This window comes from Scardinius erythrophthalmus (genome assembly GCF_964197995.2).
Source record: "Scardinius erythrophthalmus genome assembly, chromosome: 21".
NCBI lineage: Eukaryota > Metazoa > Chordata > Actinopteri > Cypriniformes > Leuciscidae > Scardinius > Scardinius erythrophthalmus.
In genome coordinates, this window is record NC_138241.1 from 4,997,801 (window position 1) to 5,020,499 (window position 22,699).

Below are 22,699 nucleotides of genomic sequence, written 5' to 3' on the forward strand. Positions count from 1 at the left end.
GATTCACACAGACACGCAGATTATACATTTATATAGCAGTCTCTTGTGCTTTAATATATAGCCTACAGTCCATGTCGCAATTTGATTAATTGTACAGGTTTACTTTCATGTGTTTTACGTGACATCTGCGTAGGCCTACTGTAAATTCCATTTTCATGATAATGAAACTCCGGGATTCCCTCTGCATCACAGAAATCCTTCGGCCTTAAATTATAAACATATCATAATCTGCACGTGATGGTGTTCCCGAACATGTTCTATGTGTTTCCTCTTTTTGCAGCCTATTTGCGTCCACAATTTTTGCAAAATGAATATGCTCGAGCGCCTCGAGGACAACCACGCGTTCGTTTTTCTATATCCAAAGTATCCCCATACTTACCAGGGATTCGCCGTGTGTGTGTTGTGGTTTTTGCCTGTCTGTTCTCCCGCCCTTCAATCAATCAATGCTGCAGTTTCCGGAGCGCGATGTTTTACCCATAGGCTATTTCATTATTTGAATAATGTTTTTTTTTTTACTCAGTAACGGATATGATTTAAAATGTAGCGAATTACAATACTTTAAACAAAACATACTTAAGTAAAAGTAAAATTACAGATTTTAAAAACTACTTAAAAAAGTACACAAAAAAACTACTCAATTACAGTAACGCGAGTAAATGTAATTCGTTACTTTCCACCTCTGGATGTATGTATGTATGTTTGTATGTATGTATGTATATATTTATTTATTTATTTATTTATTTTATTTAATTATTTTATTTATTATTTTGGCAGGTTTGGATAGAGAGCCTAAGTCCCTCCCCTTCCGGTCGACCACCGTGGGACCTTATTTCGGAAAAATATTGTATGGTAGTCAATGGCGAGAGACAACAAATATTTTGATCTCGTTTGAATTGTGCCCTGATTTACACATATGATGTTTGTCAATTTAAAAGATACATTTTAAAGTCAAGAAAGTCGCAGCTTGATGTAAAACTGCTGAGGTATAAGACGTAATTAGAAAGACTACAAACCCAGAAGGCGCACATGCGACATCATACCTTTTCTCTCAATGAATGAAGCTAACTTTACTGAAGCTAACGTCTGACTTTTTTTTCTTTAGTCTTACATTATAACCGTAACGTAACGCCGTCATGCCTGAGTGTTTTGAGCCAGAATACACACATACGAGCAACGGATCTTGTGACGTACATAGTGCGAGACGAGAGATGTAGTTCATTGAACGATTTTCACATAAAACTAAACGTTACTCTTCTGTTTTAGACTTTCTTGACTTTCATAATTACCTTTTAAATTGACAAACATCATATGTGTAGTTCAGGGCACAGTTCAGACGGGATAAAAAGATAAGTTATCTCTCGCCATTGACTTCCATACATATTTTTTCCGAAGTAAGGTCCCATGAGCCGGAAGCGGAGGGGCGGGACTTAGGCTCTCTATTTCGATAGGGCGTTCTATTCACCTTATTTTTAACGGAAATACGGACGCAGCCAGTTGACGGTATTTTGTGCGAGACTTCCGGTCAGGCACTTCCGGTCACTGGCGCGCTAACTCACTTTTCACCATAGCGGTTAATTAAACAAGTGTTCGTAACAACTAACTTATCGTTATGGCTTCGGGGAAGACCGGGATTGTTTGTGCAGTTAGAGGTTGTCATAATAACTGGTACAAAAGAAAGGTTTACTTGGAGCAGGAGTGTTTTAATCATCGAAATCATTGACATTTTAATTATCAGGCGCCCTATGACCAGAGACACACTGGCTGCGTGGCGTTTCTGTTGCGTGGCGTTTTACATGTCTTTGCACACCAGAAACGTGTCTGACGCGGCACTGCTAGGTGACATATGATAAGCCTCATTCATTGGTGATTATATTCGACATAATGGGGAGAGAGTTGTGGAAGGCCTATACTTAATGTTAAACATAAATATATAGCAGCAAAGACAACGTCGGCAGTATTGACGGCAAAATAGGCTACAGAATATTTCGTTCTGTATTGACAGGTGCAATATTAGAAAATCGATTTTTGCATTGCATTTATATCTGCATTTGTCAAAACCTAAACTTTCAAACATCAAAATGTCATTTATTAATATGTATTCATGTCAAATACAAACATCTTTTCCTATTCTATTTTGCCTGGAAACGCTTCCAAAACGCTTGCGTGTAGCGTGAAAAATAGGCGTCGATTCTAATGCACGCGTTTTCCGCGCCTATGAGACGCGCGCGTCACGCAGGCAGTGTGCACGTTCTGTTAACATGGGAGCCGAAATAAAAATGGACACGCCACGCAGAGTGTCACCGGCCTGAGGAATCCCTTCGCCTGTGGTTAAAAGCTTTACATTTGAAGAAACCATCGAAACGACCGTATATGTTTGTTCTTTTCATTTCGTGAACACAAGACCGACAGAAGACCACCCGATACCAGAAAAGTGGCTGGACTATGAAGTCTCAATAATAAACCATGATAAAAACTCCAAGGAGAAAAAAAATCATTATAGTAGCTGCTAACCCTTGTATAAAATATAGTGATCATGGCATAATGGCATGATCATGACATTTATTTTGTATGATTTCCAATTATTTATAGCGATCTACTTATTGCTATCCTATGCTTTGGTTGCACTCTGATGGCATTAAATACATTTGACATGACAAAATACCTCCAGATATATTAGTCCAGCGCTGGCTCGACCGTGTTTAGGGCGGTGCTGAAGGCGCCAGCGAAGTTTTGGCAGTCTGCCAGCTAGATGCATGAGTGTTTTCAACCAGGTCCGGTACCCTAACTGAGTGAGGCGGAGCTTTAGTTCTTTGTAGTATTCATCTGCTACGGCATGTGTAACATTTTTCTGTCAACTCTGCATAATCCTTCGCGATCGATATCGTTATTTAGCACAGGGAAGCGAGGAAACGGAAGTGCCGCACAAAAACCGGATATTGGACCCATGTTTACTTCCGCGTTCGAAAATAAGGTGAATAGACGAATCCGACGAGCGTTCTTTGTAGGCTGCCATCTTGTGGCAACGCCATTACTGAGCTGTTACTAGTATAAACAAACCTCCGTGATAACGCACCCTCGATGACAGCTACAGCCAGGCAGTATGACTTGTTGGGTTGATGATGTTAGACAGTGGGCTCCAGTCACAGATGAAGGTACAAACGATCTTACAGATTATTTATGAAAATAGCTTGGCAATAACTATGCTAGCTAGGCTAGCTAACGAGGAAACTATAAAAAGATCTGTCCATTTGACAACAATAAATAAATGAATATCAAATAAACGAATTCATGTTTTTCATTTGTGACCATTATTTATCTCATTTTCACATTTCAAAAGGAAAGGGTGGTACAGCTAACTGCTAGCGTTGTTGGTTCTCAGAGTGAGAGTCACAGTCAAGCAAATCAAACATTAACAACAGACATAAGTAATGTTACTACTGCCCCAACGCGCCCCTTCGGTTGTTTTAAAGGTATTCAAGAGTATTTTCTCCTTCGCCTGGCATCCGATGATCAACAAAATGCCAACTACAGGTCACTGATAGAGGGTCAAAATGATCTGAGCTCCGGATGGTTTGGTTAGCTAAATAATGCACACTCTACCAGATGATAAACACATAACGTTAGTTCTAAAAGGACCTGTCCGATTTTCACAGACCATTAACAACACTCATACTGTACAAATAACTCGGCAGAGGAAGAATAGGAAAGTTGTAGATGTAACGTTAGTGACAGTCGTAAATTGCGGGCTGTTTATTCCAGTGGACGCAACCAAACCAATAGGAGGCAATGGCGCAACGCTACCCAGCAACAGCTCAGTAATGGCGCCCGCTTACTTCCGGTAGTTTCGCCGGATTCGTCTATATGTCAGATCTGCTTCAGTGTCTTGTGCTCTGTGGGACTTTTATATTGTAGTTTCTCTGTGCTTAGCTTCTGTGTTTTTTCCTGTGTCCTCTTTCCTGTGGCCAGACTGTACTTTTGTAGTTTTATCCATTAGTCTGCTCCTGGTGTGTCAGTTTCCCTTGTTAAGCTTGTTTACCCCTCTGTTTTAACCCATTTAATCCCACATTTTTCCCAGACACAAAAATATCCAAATCATGTGTCATTGTGTGTGTGTGTTTCTGTTTCTGTGAGTGTGTGTGTGGAGATCAGACATCAGAAGAGACGTGTGTGTGTGTGTGTGTGTGTGTGTGTGTGTGTGTGTGTGTGTGTGTGTGTGTGTGTGTGTGTGTGTGTGAAATTAAGTAGAAAGTAAGGTAGAACAGTTAGCCTATGTGTATTAGCATGTAGAAACAATGGGTTATCCCACCGGTCACTATTGTTGCCGTTGACATGTTTGTGAGTTCTATGACCACATTAAACAAAGTTGAGTAATTGCAAATGCATATATCAATACTAGATACCTTAAACATGATGTGTACCAAAAATCTATGTCCTATCTTTATGTTAACATACTTTACCACCCTTTTCTTTGGGAGCTTTCTTGCTGCCATCCTCTTCTCTTGGCGCAAACAGGAAGTAAACAGCTCTGGGTCATGTGACAATTTACAGTAAACATGCGACACTTAGAAATGAAACATTTTTTTACGGTCACTATTGTGACCGGTGGGATTAGCCCTTGTATTCTCTAGTTCTCTGTCTGTGTTGTTTGATGTCATGCAGGTGTCCACAGTTCCTTGTGTTTTCTTTGTTTTTCTTTGTTTTTTTTTGTCTTATTTTGTTCCTGATTTATGTTGTAATTGTTTATTTTCATTAAAATCTCCCTGCATTTGGATCCCTCATCTCTGCCTGCCGTCTTTGATTCCTCCGTTCCGTGACACTATAAACTTTAAACATGGAAGAGGGGAGAATGATTGCTGCTGTGACTGTATTCTTTATTAGCTTTTTCCACATCAGCTACATCTCATTGCCTTGTTGTTAAAGTAGCATACAGTATTTATGCTACTTACCACCATGATGGGATGTAGCTCAGTGATAGAGTGCATGCTTTGCATGTATGAGGTCCTGGGTTCATTCCCCAGCATCTCCAAGCAATGTTGGGCTTTTAAGTCAAAGGCATATATCACATATACATTGTTCATTAAGAAAATTATATTTAAACAACAGCTAAATCAGGGGATGTAGCTCAGTGGAAGAGCACATGCTTTGCATGTTTGAGGTCCTGGGTTGCATCTCCAAGCAACACGGAACTTTCCATTACTTTCTTTGCTTGTTTCTTAAACCTTGTAACCGCATATGTATGCATTCCAGTGTTTAACTTTATCACCTATACATTTTTATTTAAAGGCACATGTAGGTAAATACAGAACACACTTATCAACATGAGGGGATGTGGCTCAGTGGTAGAGCGCATGCTTTGCATGTATGAGGTCCTAGTTTCAATCCCAGCATCTCCAAGCAATGTGGAACTTTCCACTAGAGGTCTGCACGGGCTTTAAACTGAAGCCCGAACCCGGCCCGTACCCGCGATCATCTAACCCGACCCGACAATTACATTTAAATGTTAAGCCCGAACCCGACCCGAACCCGAGGTGCACTCTATATCTCACAGTAAATAAATAAAATAAAAGTGCTTTAAAAAAATAATTTCGTTTGTATATATATATATACAAACGAAATGTTTTTTTTAAGCATTTTATTTAAGTTATTGCTGTTGTTCATTTAATTTGTTTTAAAATTCACATTTCACCCAGAACGGTTTCTTCTCGATAATATTTTAAAATAATATTTTAAATAAAAGTGCTTAACAAACATTTCGTTTGTATATATTATATAGGCTATACAAACGAAATGTTTTTTAAAGCACTTTTATTTAAGTTATTGCTGTTGTTCATTTAATTTGTTTTGAAATTCACATTTCATCCAGAGCGGTTTCGCTTTGCAATGTTTTCGCTTTCTTCTCGATGTGCAATGTGTGCATAGGCAACACAGAGAGAGAGAGCCTGTGTGTCTGTGGTCTGCGTAGCCTGTATAATATATACAGGTTTTGGGTGGTAACTAAGAAAAACTAAATAGGCTATATAGTTTGCGTGCCGTGTGCTTTGCCTGTTTGCTGTGTTGTGGTGACCGGTACGCGAGAGAGAGAAAGTTGCGTGCGCAGATGTGATGTGCAGTATATATTGCACATCTGCGCACGCAACTTTCTCTCTCTCGCGTGCCGTCGGTCACCACAACACACAGCAAGCAGGCAAAGCACACGGCACGCAAACTATATAGCCTATTTAGTTTTTCTTAGTTACAAACCCGAACCCGACCCGAACCCGAGGCTGTTCAATAAAAATTAACCCGAACCCGACCCGAAACCCGCACATTTTTCGGGACCCGTCGGGCTCGGGTCGGGTAGCAGACCTCTACTTTCCACTACTTTCTTTATCTCACATACGGTTTAGGTTTAGGTGTAACTTGACACCCTTGCCTCATTTAGTATATGCGGTTCTATCAATATGCAAATGAGCCCCGCCTCCACTCACTCACAGCAGCTCAGAGATCCAATCGTTGACGATCACATATTGACCTGGGGTGCGTTTCCCGAAAGCATCGTTAGCCAACTATGGTCGCAAGATCCGTTGTTATCAGCATAGTTCAACGATTTGGTGTTTCCCAAAACCATCGTTCCAACGAACGCTCGCAAACAGCATCGCAAACTTGTGTGGTTGGAACGACAGCTCTCGAGCTGTGGTTAGAAGCATAGTTTCTAGTTTACATGAGATTTAGACTGAATAAATCCTTATCTTTAGCAAAATAAGCAAGCTGACATTCAGTACAACCCGTGTTATTTATTTAGAATACATACAAATGTAATTTACGTCTTTTAGTTTGTCAAGAGATTTAAAGCACCGTTTTTGAAGACTGCACATGTGCAAACGTGCTCTACTATGTAAGAAACGCACCCCAGATCGGTAGATTTACAAGGTAGTTTGTGACGTCAGAAACACCAGCGATTTCAAACCGTGTTTTTGAGACTGTCTTTGGTTCACTGCAGATTTAAGGAAAAAATACTCAGCAATGGTGTTGACTTATGAATTTGCACATGGTTTGTCCTAAAGCATATTAAAATCACCACATATAAACAACATTAAAAGCTTGATTTTCACCACAAGGGGACTTTAAGTGCTAAGGGAATTGTTTCTTTACGAAGGAATTCCTGTCCAAACAACTGATTGTCATAACAACTAATGGAGCTCTGATGTTTGGACGTTAAAGTGGGGAAGTAGGCAGGCAAGGCAAGTTTATTTATATAGCACATTTCATACACAATGGCAATTCAAAGTGCTTTACATAGAAGAAATTAAAATAATAAAAAGAAATAAGAATAATTAAAACAGTTTAGAAAAATAAAATAAAATACAGTACAGTACAGTACAAACAGTCGGACGAACAGTGTCACAGTGCTCATTCATTAAATGCACAGCTACACAGAAGTGTTTTGAGTCTGGATTTGAATGTGACTACTGTAGGAGCACATCTGATCTCCTCTGGAAGCTGGTTCCAGCTGCGGTTGGCATAATAGCTAAAAGCGGACTCGCCATGTTTAGAGTGAACCCTTGGTATTTCTAGCTGATATGATCCTAATGATCTGAGTGATCTGTTGGGTTTATATTCAGTGAGCATATCTGCAATATATTGAGGTCCTAGGCCATTGAATTATTTATATACCAGTAATAACACTTTAAAATCAATCCTAAATTTAACTGGGAGCCAGTGTAAAGACCTGAGGACTGGTGTGATATGTTCATATTTTCTGGTTCTGCTCAGAATCCTGGCGGCTGCATTCTGTATGAGCTGCAACTGTCTTATGGTCTTTTTAGGAAGGCCAGTGAGGAGTCCATTACAATAATCCACCCTGCTGGTGATGAAAGCATGCACAAGTTTCTCTAAGTCTTGTCTGGAAACAAAGCATCTTATTCTTGCAATATTTTTCAGATGATAGTATGCTGATTTAGTTATTGCTTTGACATGACTACTGAAACTAAGGTCTGACTCTAGTGTCACACCGAGATTCCTCACTTGATGTTTAGTTGTTTGACAACTAGAGTGAAGGTATGCGTTCACCTTGAGAACTTCATCTTTGTTTCCAAACACAATGACTTCAGTTTTGTCTTTGTTTAACTGAAGAAAGTTTTGACACATCCAACTGTTGACTTCGTCAATGCATTGGCACAGGGAGTCAATGGGGCTGTAATCGTTAGGCGATAGGGCTAAGTAGAGCTGTGTGTCGTCTGCATAGCTGTGGTAAGCAATTTGGTTCTTTCTCATTATTTGGCTCAGGAGTGGCGCAAGAATTGAGCCTTGAGGGACTCCGCATGTCATGGATGTCCACTCAGACTTATGGTCTCCTATACTCACATAATAACCTCTCCCATCTAAGTATGACCTGAACCATTTTAGGACTATCCCAGAAAGCCCCACCCAGTTTTCCAGCCTGTCAAGAAGTATGTTATGATCGACAGTGTCAAATGCAGCACTGAGGTCGAGTAGTACCAGCACTGATAATTTGCCTAAATCAGTATTTAAGCGAATATCGTTTATTATCTTTATGAGCGCTGTCTCTGTGCTGTGGTGCGGTCGGAAACCAGATTGAAAATTGTCAAAGGATCCATTCAAGCTCAAGAATTTGTTCAGCTGATTGAAGACAACTTTTTCAATGATCTTGCCTATGAAAGGAAGATTGAGATTGGTCTATAGTTGCTTAATATGGTCTTATCCAGATTGCTCTTTTTAAGGAGGGGCTTGACAACTGCAGTTTTCAGGGAGTTTGGAAAACTCCCAGAGAGAAGTGAGGCATTTACCACTTCTAGAAGATCTGCTTCTAAACTGTTTAACACACTTTTGAAAAATGATGTGGGAAGTGTGTCAAGAGCGCAGGTTGATGTTTTAAGGTGCTGTAAGGTTTCTTCCAAAATTTTGCCATCAATTTCTTTGAAATCAGACATAGTAACTACTTTCTCAGGTGGTCTGATCTGTCTGACCCCAGTGCAACTCAAGGATGTGCTGATCACCTTTCTGATATTATTGATTTTCTCAGAGAAGAAAGAAGCAAACTCACTGCAATTGTTGTCTGAGAACATTTCACTGGGAATCTGTCTTGGGGGGGGGGGGGGGGGGTGTCAGTCTCTCTACAGTAGCAAAAATAGTGTGTGTGTTGTTTAAATTGCTGTTTATAATATTTGAGAAGAAAGTCTGTCTAGCTTTGCCTAGTTCCATATTAAAAGCATGAAGGCTGTCTTTGTAGATGTTATAATGGACTACAAGTTTAGTCTTCCGCCACATGCGCTCTGCTTTTCTGCATTGTCTTTTGTCTGCAAGGTGCTTTTAGTCTGCCACTCTTCTTCCTAACTTTCACAGGAGCAATATCATCAATTACACTTTTAACTTTTGAGTTAAAAGAATCAATGATGTAGCGTTTATACGCCCACGTATAAATATTATTAATTATTATTCATAACGAATTATGATCAATAATTAATAATTTAATTATTTTCAATTATTTACTGTAACAGAATCAATAATATGATAATTTATCAGTTCATCCAATGAACAGACAGCATAAACAATTATTAACTCTAGGAAATATAATATCTTCCTGGCCAAGAAAGAATAACCCCCTAACAGTAAATTAAGAAATAGGGTAAAAGCATAGGTAACTTTTGATCGAAGTTCAAGACAACAAAATTTGATAAGCACATACACAAGCAATCTCTTTCAAATACAAACAATACTTTATTGATTATATACTAACACGTACAGCTAATGTCTAACACAAACACACACACACACACACACACACACACATTCATACGAGTTGCAGAAAGGAAGAGAGTGAGGAAAGAGTGGGTTTAAGAGTGAAAGGATGAAATCTCGCGATTCCATAAGCACTTAGACATGACCTGAACGAACCATCAAACATTAAATTAACCCTTCTATCGTCTTAGGCAGGTTATTAAAGTTAAAATACACCAGTTTAGCTTTCAGTCTGGAGGTTACTTGCTTGTCTTCTCGTTCCTTTTTGGGAATTCCCTTCGTTGCGTAACAGAGGGTTCCCCCGGGTTCGTTCGTCGGCTGTGGTGCGGCGTTCCAGTCACGTGTTGTGCTGGAGGATGAATTGAAAGTCTTTGTCTGAAGCTGGCTTTGCAGAAGAAACGTGGCTCGAAGTCTTGTCGCAAAACTTAACTTAGAACCGAGACTCACAACGGAAAATAAAGGAAGACTTAGAAAAGAAAAGAAGACTTAGACGAGAGTAGTAAGACGGCTTGAATGAAACTGTTTAACCCATGTTCTTCAGATCTTGATTTGGGTTATTTCTGCTCGTTTGTTACATGGTACTAGTCTGCCGGAACTTAGAGAGCTTAGAGCTTTTAGAGCAGCGAGAGAGCTTCGAGAGCAGCGAGAGAGAGAGCTTAGTTTTTTGGGTCTAAGGTTTTAACTAAAAGTTTGTCCCCCCTCCTGAAGAGAGCGGACCAATTAGACACTGGCTTTGTTTCATCGTAAATCTGGGGTGTTGGTGTGTTTTCTAGCTCTTAAGCAGAGAGGACAGAGGCCACAGTTTAGACATGATTTCTAATTAAAAGAAGATCAAAACATATTACACCGATATCATTCAAGCCATCTTGCTAGTTGTGTTCGTAAGATAGCATTGATATGAAACAGTACACACTGTCATTCACACACCTAATAATTATAACAATTACATGAATTATATGGGATTAAAGCATATCTTATTAGAATATGCATATAAGTGGTGGAAACACACAGGATTATGTAGTTGCGTGATTGTTTGATTGTAAGTCCATTGAGAATTGTTCTTAAATGATTTTATGTAGTTTATTGGTAAGAATCAGTTCTCTGGTTTGAAGAGACAGAACACTGTTTGTTCTGTTCAGAGGTCTTAAGGAGGAGGGGTCAGGAATGCTGTGGTGTCATTTCTGAACCAATTTGTCTTTTAAAAACCCCCTCATATTGACAAGTTCTTCCTTTAGCTGGGCTCATAAAAGTTCTTAGTTGGGGGTTTTCGTTGGTTTGGTCATTAGAAGGGTCTTTTGCAGACTCTGTGGCGCCAGGATGGGTGACTTATGGCTCTGGACTGTGAGGACACTGTCTTTATCTTAACCAGTCCGTAGTTGGCCACAAAGCTAGCCATTGACCAGTTATTTAGTTAGTGTTGGGGGAGGCTCTTTTAAATAGCCAGAGTGATGAGGATCATTTGACGTTCTGAACAAATCTTCTGTTTTGTTCGGCAGGAAGTAGAGAGTTTGAATTAATTTTCTGGAAGAAAATTAGTCTGTGGTTGATTTCTTCTCATTGTCGTTACATATCCCCCCTTCGGTCAACGATGTGTTGAGTAGAAGACATCGGTGAACGCTGGAGAAATGGGTAGAGGAAGCAAACACAAACAGCAAACAACAAGACAACACCTCCATGACTGGTCACTTTACTGGTGCAGGGCATTAGATTACCTAGGCATAAACAGGTTCACTCTCTCAATATAGTTAATCACGTTGACTAAAGTTTAGTTCAATTTTAGGACGTTATCCTAATTTGTTTTGGGATGGTGATTAATTAATTTTGTGACTAAATTTGATTTGTTTGTTTTATTCTCTTCTAAATTGTTCTAGGTTTAGACCAATTTACCTTTCAATTTGTGATTCGAATGATGCAGGGAGTTCTCTGGCTCACATTCGTTTTGAGGTGACTTACAAATATTAGGCGTGGTGTGTCAATCCTATTATTGTGACCTTGACCCTTATGGGGCGGACAGGCCTTTTACCTAATAAAAGAAGGAAAGGAAGGAAGGAAGGAAGAGGTAAAACAAAACAAAGCAGTTGAGTGTTCCTCCTGATATGAATTGTAACTACTGTTGCACAGCTAAGGTGTCAGGGATCATGATGTAATGATAGGTGTTCTCAGGTGTACTTGTTGGATGAGTAGTTAGTTGCCATGTTTCCTATGGTAAGTGTAGCTAAGTTGTTAAGCTAGTTTCTGAAGTTAGTTTCTACCTGTGGGGGAAAACATGTTTGTTGAATGTTTTGCACAGTAGAGGCGGTTAACTTCTGTATGTTAGTGAGTATGTTAGGGATGTTGTGTAGTGTATGTATGTATGTATGGTCAGATCTGTTTCAGTCTGTTTTGCTTCACCCTTTGCTTGATGGCTTAGCTTTGATGAGCTTGTTGCCTCTTTGCCTTGGAAAAGGGATCTTCTGTGATCTGCTGGGAGTCAAACCAGTAAGGCAGGAAGTTCTCTGACAGACATTGGGAGGCAGTTTGGCATGGCTGCGTGAAGCTGTGGTGCAAAACTTGGTCTCCGTTGTTGCATTCCTCCGATGATACCTTTTGGTTGTGACAGACTTTCTGACGTTCTGGGCTTACTGTTGTTTCTGTAGCACACATATGGTTCTTGAGTTTGGAGCTCGTTTGGTGGTTTCTTTATGAGTGATGGGTAGCCAGGATGGTGTTTTCTGGTACCTCTGGGTGTTTGTCAGTGGTTGACTGTGAGAGACCACTTTGTTCTGTGTTGTTGTAGAACAAGTGGTTGTCATCTTCATTATGAAGGTGTATCAGATGAATCAGTGGTCTTCCGTGTTCAGCCTGTTTTCTAGGAACACTTCCAGTCGCCTCATTAGTTGCTCCATGTCTTTTGAGGGTAAACTGTCTTGTTCTTGGGCATACTCAGTGCTGTGCTTAACTGAGTGGTGCCGAGGTGGGTTTCCTGAGAAGCGTGGCTGGTCCCATGACTTTTCCATGTGGTTGGTGTGGTATCTGTCATCAGCATGGGAATCACGTCCTCTGTGCTTCTTACGAAGAACTGTGGTGTTGTCATGCCACTGGTTGTCTTCCAGTGCAAGGCTTGTGTCTTGGCTGAAGGAGTTTGAAACTGTGGATGTTTTCAAACCTTTCTTTGAGGACATCTTCTGTTTGATGTGGGCCTTGTGGGTCAGGTCACGTAACTGTTGAATTGTCATTGTGTCTGCGCAGGCCTCAAGACCAAGATGATGACTTAATCCGGGGTGCAGGTTTCTCAGAAAGAGGTTTTTGAAGTTCACATCCTCCTCTTGTTCAGGTGAGTTATGTGCACCAAAGAAGGCTTGTCGAAAACGGTGGTAGTATGCTTGGGGAGTCTCGTGTCGACCTTGTTTGGTTTCCAAGGCGATTAACACACCGTGTTCCGACTCTGGGCCTGTGAATTCTTTAATCAGTGTCTCACATAGCAGCTGGTAGTTTGACTTGACATGAGCAGGTTGCCGGTCTAGGAAGCTTCGTACCTCTGAACTGGATGTCGATCTGAGGAGGTAGAACCTGTCTCTGTCAGTCACATGTGGTCTCACCTCTAGGTGGAAGTTGATATCTCGGATGTGGGACTGGATGTCCGGGCATTCCGTGGAGTTCGGGTTGAACTGAGTGATATTCTTAACCAGCTTGTTGAGATCTTTAAAGGTCATCGCCGGTGCAGCTCTGGGGTCTGCCTGGATGAGCTCTCGTTGCTTGTTGGCAGTGAACGGTTCTGTGGTGAAGGCCTGTGACGTTTTGGGTTGTGGCCATTCACTTCTTTCACTGTATGGCAGTTCTTGGCTGGAGGACTCTGTTCTGCTCAGCAGTGGCGATGCTGAGGGAGGTCTCTCCCTTCTTGGCTCTGGTTTCTGTTGGAAAATGTGCTGGAGTTCATCTCTGACCGCGTAGAGCTCGTCGTTGACGTCATCTCGCTGTTGGGTCAAATGGTTGATTTCAGCATTGCACCTTTCCAGGTGGTCTTTCAGAGCATTAATTTCAGAGTTCTTATCTTTAATGTCAGCTTTAGCTTTCTCTAGCTGATGTTCAGCAGACTGGAGTTGGTTTACCAGGTGTTTCTGGACAGTCTTTAATTCTTGTTTGTCACTTTCAGTGGCTGCAAGGGCTTCTTGGAGCTTGTCAACTTGGTTCTTTGTTTCTTGCTCCACTTTGTCAGGCACTTGAGCTTTCGCTTTGAGCTGGTCTGTGCAGCGTTGAGTGTGCATCAGCTCTCTCAGGAACTCAGTGGTCTGACGCTTGAAGTCGTCCTGGACTTTCACTTCCAGCTTGTCCATGCGGCTCTGGGCACGTGTCAGCTCCTCCTGAAGGTGGGTGATGTGCTTGTCGCTCAGTGTCAGCTGGGCTGTGAAGGCATTGCTTAGGGAACAGATGATCTTGGTTAGTTCCACTTGGTTGTGGTTCTGATTCTGGCTTGAATCATGTATCAGGAATCTTCTCAGAATTATGATTATTATTAAAAATAATAACAGTTCAATTGTCTTTGGTGTGAGGCAGTCCGTAATGCCTCTGAGCCAGGCGTCCACGTCAGTGGGGTTTGTCGTCCACGGCATGTTGGCACGCTGGGGTGAAGAGACTGACACAGATCTGTGTGGGGTGTAAGCCTATGTGATTGAACAGCTAAGTGTCGTTTCAGTGACTGTACAACAATAGTGAAGTGTTGTAATGTCTAAGTGTTGGTCTCAGTGTAGACAGGTAGGTTAGTGATGTGGAAACTTCGTCACTCAACTAAGTGAGTAAAAGAGAGAAAAAGGTTAAAACAAATCTCAATTGAAAGAAAATTATTTTTTTTTCAATGGGAGAAATATTTTTATAAATATTTTCTATCAATGAAAAACTGGTTTAAACTCGTGATGTGTCACTCAACTGAGTAAGGGGAAAAGAGAGAGAGGTTAAAACCAATTTCAATAAAACAAGAAAGAAAATTCTTAAGTAGGAGAAATATTATTTTTCTCATAAATGCTGCCTATCGGTGAGAATCTGTTTCCAGAAAGGTAAACAATATTATTGTTTATGTTTACAAGGAAAAATAATACAACAATAATGCTGATACCTTTTTCCGAGTTTTACAGGATTGACACCACACACCGTCGGTTGGACTGCTTACAGCTGGGATGCTATGAAGGCGACGGTTGCTCAACACTTGTCTCTGTTAATTGATCTTGGATAAGATGTTAAATTGTAAATTGTGTTTACAAAGACAGAGAGAGTATGGAGAACAAGAGAGGGTTTGATTACAAATCAAATACCTAATAATTGTTTTCTTTGGAAAAATTATCTTTCTCTTCCTTTAGACTCGATTGATGGTTCTTCCAGGTATGTTCCCTACAAATGTGAAGAAAGGGGATGGAATAAAGCAGGACAGAACAGGAAAGACGTGTAAAGGAGGAAGAGGAAGGAGTGAAAGGAGATTGGGTCCACAAATGGCTCTGAAGCCTTTGTGTCGAACTACGAGTGTAGAATTGATAGTTGCCAACAACTAAACATTCAAAAATAAAACTTTGTAAGAGAGGGTTATCTCTGATTTATTTGACACTTGTAGTGAGATACCAATGTCTCCTATTGAGGCTCAGGTGTGTTACTCCCAAGCTTTCAAAGTTCAAAAATGTATTCACCTGAAGTGATTAAATCTAAAAGAGAATTTTAGAAATTAGGAAAAATTATGAAATTAGATTTATTAAAAATAAATCGAGAAATCATTAGAAATTACCTGTTTAGGAAAATAGAATTTAAACCCTTTTTAAATCAAATTAAAATTTGACAATTAATAATCATAAACCAGTATTTTCTTTTCAAGTAAAATGCAGGTAAATGAAATTAATAATTGTGAACCGAAATTTCCTTTTCGCAGAAAAATATGGGTAAAGTATAATATGAGACAGGTAAAATAGGAAAGAAGAAAAGACCAACAGGTGTAAACATCAAGGTGTTTAAATGGTTAAATCCCTTTAACGTTGTTCAAACAGACACTGTATTTAACCACTGTCAATGACAACCGTAAATAATGCTTAAGGCTTTAGTATAGGTTAGGCCTCAATGTAAACAACTACCTAGCTTAGCTTTAGCTTAGCTTAGCTTAGCCACAAATGGGTTTGTTTCAGTTTGTTTACACTGTGGCCAGACGGGCTTTGCTGTGGGGTCCGAGTTCCCCCAGAAGCGTTGGTTAAGACTTCCGTGTCACGATTGTAACTATGGCGACAAAACAAACTCTAGTGGGCGAAGTTGTGAATTGCAGCTCGTAAACAGTAATGCATATTACATGAAATGTCGGCACATTTCAAACAATGTTCAAAGAATATGCACGTCGATCATATTATATGAAATGTCGGCGCATTTCAAAAATACAAATAAAGGACACCACTCGTAGCTGTTTTTACGACGTGGGGCTTCACTCGGTTGTTTAAGAGTGATTAACTTTAAAGGACAGCTTTGTGCTGTAATAGATGGAACAAACGATCTCGGCGGATCGTCTCTGTGCAATGTTATCTGAGCACGCAAAAACAACAGGGTTTTTAACTGTTGGTTGAGTTTCAACGTCAAGCTTTACTTGAACACAACTTTAATTCCTATTCAACTACACTCGGACATACGCAGTGTTTTACACGAGAATTAATTGAACAGACACAGATAAGCTTATAGTTTATCACGGGGATTGCCGTGGAACACGCACTGACAATCTGAGAAATAAAGACTAATCTGTGAGAATATTCGTCCCAGTGGAACACGCACTGAGTGACGATCAGATAAATAAGGACTAACGTTCAAGTTAGACGAGGGACACGCTCGTCCGTCCTTTACATGGTTATTTTAATTACTGCAGTTTTAATTTCATTCAGCTCTCTGACTGATACAAACACACATAACGTTATAGCTATTTGAAAGACTCTGGAACACGCAGATGTCTTAAGCTGTAATTAAAGTATTTCAGAATCGAGGGACACGCTCAATTGTTACCTTGTCGTTGTGTGAGATCTTATATCTTGGGTTATTTTACTGCAGTTTTAAATAAAATAAAAATAGGCAGGCAGCCTAGACTAGAGTAACAGCTCTCTCTTGTATTCACTCAGCAGACAGTCATTCAAACAGAGCGCGCGGCGCGCGCTGCATACGTCACACACAGACTCAGAGGTCCGGATCTCTCTCGAAAAGATAATTACTTCGTATATGCTTACAATTTTAGGTTAAACTGCCCGCATTCTCCACCATAAATGTAGCGTTTATACGCCCACGTATAAATATTATTAATTATTATTCATAACGAATTATGATCAATAATTAATAATTTAATTATTTTCAATTATTTACTGTAACAGAATCAATAATATGATAATTTATCAGTTCATCCAATGAACAGACAGCATAAACAATTATTAACTCTAGGAAATATAATATCTTCCTGGCCAAGAAAGAATAACCCCCTAACAGTAAATTAAGAAATAGGGTAAAAGCATAGGTAACTTTTGATCGAAGTTCAAGACAATAAAATTTGATAAGCACATACACAAGCAATCTCTTTCAAATACAAACAATACTTTATTGATTATATACTAACACGTACAGCTAATGTCTAACACAAACACACACACACACACACACACACACACACATTCATACGAGTTGCAGAAAGGAAGAGAGTGAGGAAAGAGTGGGTTTAAGAGTGAAAGGATGAAATCTCGCGATTCCATAAGCACTTAGACATGACCTGAACGAACCATCAAACATTAAATTAACCCTTCTATCGTCTTAGGCAGGTTATTAAAGTTAAAATACACCAGTTTAGCTTTCAGTCTGGAGGTTACTTGCTTGTCTTCTCGTTCCTTTTTGGGAATTCCCTTCGTTGCGTAACAGAGGGTTCCCCCGGGTTCGTTCGTCGGCTGTGGTGCGGCGTTCCAGTCACGTGTTGTGCTGGAGGATGAATTGAAAGTCTTTGTCTGAAGCTGGCTTTGCAGAAGAAACGTGGCTCGAAGTCTTGTCGCAAAACTTAACTTAGAACCGAGACTCACAACGGAAAATAAAGGAAGACTTAGAAAAGAAAAGAAGACTTAGACGAGAGTAGTAAGACGGCTTGAATGAAACTGTTTAACCCATGTTCTTCAGATCTTGATTTGGGTAATTTCTGCTCGTTTGTTACATGGTACTAGTCTGCCGGAACTTAGAGAGCTTAGAGCTTTTAGAGCAGCGAGAGAGCTTCGAGAGCAGCGAGAGAGAGAGCTTAGTTTTTTGGGTCTAAGGTTTTAACTAAAAGTTTGTCCCCCCTCCTGAAGAGAGCGGACCAATTAGACACTGGCTTTGTTTCATCGTAAATCTGGGGTGTTGGTGTGTTTTCTAGCTCTTAAGCAGAGAGGACAGAGGCCACAGTTTAGACATGATTTCTAATTAAAAGAAGATCAAAACATATTACACCGATATCATTCAAGCCATCTTGCTAGTTGTGTTCGTAAGATAGCATTGATATGAAACAGTACACACTGTCATTCACACACCTAATAATTATAACAATTACATGAATTATATGGGATTAAAGCATATCTTATTAGAATATGCATATAAGTGGTGGAAACACACAGGATTATGTAGTTGCGTGATTGTTTGATTGTAAGTCCATTGAGAATTGTTCTTAAATGATTTTATGTAGTTTATTGGTAAGAATCAGTTCTCTGGTTTGAAGAGACAGAACACTGTTTGTTCTGTTCAGAGGTCTTAAGGAGGAGGGGTCAGGAATGCTGTGGTGTCATTTCTGAACCAATTTGTCTTTTAAAAACCCCCTCATATTGACAAGTTCTTCCTTTAGCTGGGCTCATAAAAGTTCTTAGTTGGGGGTTTTCGTTGGTTTGGTCATTAGAAGGGTCTTTTGCAGACTCTGTGGCGCCAGGATGGGTGACTTATGGCTCTGGACTGTGAGGACACTGTCTTTATCTTAACCAGTCCGTAGTTGGCCACAAAGCTAGCCATTGACCAGTTATTTAGTTAGTGTTGGGGGAGGCTCTTTTAAATAGCCAGAGTGATGAGGATCATTTGACGTTCTGAACAAATCTTCTGTTTTGTTCGGCAGGAAGTAGAGAGTTTGAATTAATTTTCTGGAAGAAAATTAGTCTGTGGTTGATTTCTTCTCATTGTCGTTACAATGAGAAAATCAACAGAGTCCACAGATATGCTTGGTGTTAAGGATATAGCCTTCATAAATAGTACACTAGTGTTCTCATTTAAGCATCTCTTCTTGACAGACACAGATCTAGCTTCAGTGGCAGGAGAGATTAATATATCAAAGAAAATACAGAAATGATCAGACAGTGCTACATCCTTAATAACAATCTATGAAATGTTAGACCCTTACTGATAAGTAAATCTAGAGTGTGCCCACGTTTGTGTGTGGGTCCATGTACATGCTGAGTCAGATCAAAAGTTTTTAAAACAGTTTTGATTTCTTTTGCCATATTGTTTTCTGCACTATCTATGTGGATGTTATAATCTCCAGTAATGGCAAAACAGTCAAACTCTGAGGTAATTGTTGATAACAGTTCTGTAAAGTCCTCAGCAAAGGCTGGAGAGTATTTTGGAGGCCTGTAAATAATGATAAGTAAAATGTGTGGTGCACCTTTTAACACAATACCCAGATATTCGAAAGAAGGGTAATTCCCAAATGATATTTGCTTACATTGATAGATATCTTTAAAAAGAGCAGCTAGACCCCCACCTCTCTTAACAGCTCTGCAGACACTCATAAAAGTAAAGTTAGGAGGGGCTGCTGACTTCTAGCCAGGTTTCATTTAGAAGCATAACATCCAGGTTGTTTGTGGTTATTAAGTCATTGACTAGAAGTGATTTATTTTTAAGTGAACGAATGTTTAAAAGTGCTAACTTAACAGTCTTACTTTTTGTCCCCACATCAATCTTAGTTTGACGTGTAATAGGCACCAGATTAGTTGGGTTTACTGTACGGCTATTGAAGGCCTTAGACTTTCTATCTTGTAATAGAACAGCAATAGAGAAAGATAGAGGCACACTGGGTTCCCACTTGTTCTGTAAACATTTGAGAAAGTTACTGTTATCATAGCGGGGACCCAACACACATCACTGAGAGCTGGTATCAGTTGTTTTTGGTTAACCTCGAGCAGATGGAGGAGGATGTGGGCCCTGGCGTTGTGGCAGAGGCTGAAGAGCTCTCACCGGAGGGGGAGGGCGAGCTGGGCCCGCAGGCTTTGGTGGTAGCGGTGCCTGTCGTTTTTTGGTTGGTATCTGGGGGCTTGCAGCAAAAGAGTGAGATAGTTTGGTTCCAGCATACACCAGTTCTTCCATTTTCTGTGAGAAGTACAGAAGTGGCGATGCTGGAGAGAGGGAAAAAGGGGCTGTTGCTCTGGTGTTTTCGGAGGCTGTGATATGCTGTCGTGGCTTCCCTGGCTGTTTTCCAGAAAGTCGTCCTTGGGTGCTGAATCTTCGAGCAGTTCTAATATGTCTGTCTGTGGTGAGCTCTGTGGCCAGGGCTCAGCTGAGATTGAGTCCGTGAGCAGAGGTTGTTGTGGCGGAGTGGTGTTATCATTGTCCTTGTGTGATATGTCAACCGCATGTCCATTTTGCTGCTGAAGTGAAGTCCCGTGGTCATTCATACTGTGTCCAGGTGTGTGTGTGCCGTTCAGATTGAGTGGATTGGCACACACTGCAGAAGGATGATTGAGGGAGAAGTAGATATTGTCCTTTAACACTCTTGAACCAAGTTTGTTTGGGTGATAGCCATCCCGATGAAAAAGTTGTCTCTGACTCCAGAAAAGATTGAAATGGTCAATGAAGTTCACTCCTTTTATATTGCAGGTTTTTTGCAGCCATGTATTTAGCCCAAGCAACCGTGAAAACCTGTTTGTTCCTCTTGCTGGGAGAGGTCCACTGATGAATGTTTGAACTTTCAGTCTTTTAACTGTTTCAAAAAGTTCATTGAAATCCTTCTTAAGGAGTTCTGACTGCTCTTTATGAATATCATTCTTCCCCACATGAATGATGAGTCGATTTGCAGTTTTATGTTTCATCAGAATGTTCTGAAGTTCCCTGTTTATATCAGAAGTTGTTGCTTGTGGAAGGCAGCACGTAGTTGTATCCCTGCTGCTAATGTTTCTGATTATGGAGTCCCCCACTATCAGAGTCCTGGGCTCGGCTGCGCTCTGAGCTGAGTGCCGCTGTCTGCTCGACCTTGAGCGCCAGTTAGCATCAGTGTTAGCTACTGGCCCATTCAGTCTGTCTTCGATCACATTCATCACATTTGGGGATTCCTCATTTACATTCATTAGTACTTCAAATCTGTTCTCAAGATGTATAGGCAGTGGTAGGAGACCAGTGTTTGCAAATCTTGTCAGAGCTGTATCTGGGGTAGAGGATGCTACTGCGGCAATATGTGATGCTCGTGACAATCTGATGTCTCGAGTGCCTTTGGGTCTCGCTCCCTGTTTGTGCCATTGATTTGTAAGTCGATCGGCTTGTTTCTCTACCTGTCGAGGAGCACTAGTTTCATGGGACTCACCGGTATGCTGAGGGTGTCAATGACGAAGCTCTGTTGTGTGCTCCGTCTGGTTTGGTGGTCCCGTAAGTAACTTTGTTTCAAGAACAGCAATCCTTTGTAAAAGTCTGTGGCAGTTGGTACAGCAAGTAGATTCTTGAACCAGAAGAGGCATTTTCTCTTATCCTTGTAGGCAGTTGTGTTTTCCTTTCCCGGAATGTAAGCTGGTCGGGTAAAAGAATTCTGAGTTTTTGTAGTAATCCAAACTTTGTCGTATGAGCACTGTGCTGATTTGCTGAAGTTAAAATTAGGTGATAAAAGGGAATAAAATATTAAAATATAGGAGATAAAATGTAAAAGCGATAGAGCAAAGTGCGGAGCAGTAAGCAAGGTTCAAGACCATTCAAGTAGCTTGAATGCAGACCCTGTTCCCTGGTGTCTCTGGTTGGCATTGTACGGCTCATAGACTTGAGCTTGCTGTTAGGGACAAGAAAGAAATTGGAGCAACTGATCTTTTCAAAATCCTCATGGATATACTTTACTTGCTCTACCACACATTGAGCAAAAATAAAATGGAAGTGAAAGAGTGTGTGTATCCTTCACTTCACGGGGAAACGAAGGGCACATTTGAAGTAGCTTTTGATTCGGGGTAGCCTTTGTTGCGCCGCGATGACGCAATCAGCCTTTGAATGCGGCCTCCGAAGGGTGCAGCTTTGAATTGGGACATCCTTGTCACACCGCAATGACACAATTGGCCTTCAAACGCAGCCTTCCAAGAGTGCAGCCTTTGAATTGGGACATCCTTTGTCGCGCCGTTGTGACGCAATCGGCCTTCAAATGTGCCCTTCGGAGGACGCAGTCTCCGAATTGGGACACACCTACAGTCAACAGAATGTTCAAAAGGGACCATCAAAATAAAGTGTTACCATGTTTTCCTCGACATCTCATGATTTCGGGGCATGCGAGTTTCCAAACATGATGCATGATGGGATACGCCTAGCCATGAATACCACTCTGAAGTGGTATTCGAGATGGTGTGGGTTTAGTGTACATTAAGGGCACTGAGCTTTGGTATTTTTACGACATGGGAGAGTCTTGCGCACTTGCTTCCCTCTCATTTGCACGTGTGGTCAAGGGGACATCAAGTGTGGATTTTTGCACAAGCACTTTGTCTCTCTTAACTGACACATTGAGGGGGCATTCACATGACACAATTTTCAAGTAAAAGTGTTGTTCATTTACAGGACAACAGTGTTTTGGGGGCCTAAAAAAGCAAACTTTTGAAAAATGAATTTCAAAGTGCAAGTTTTTTAAAAGTATACCATTATTGTCTCCATGTACACAACAAATACATGAATTTGTGAAAAATTACGTTATGCGCATGCATATTACATGTTCAGTCTATAGTGTGTTGCAGGTATGACACCAGAAGCCAGAAGACCA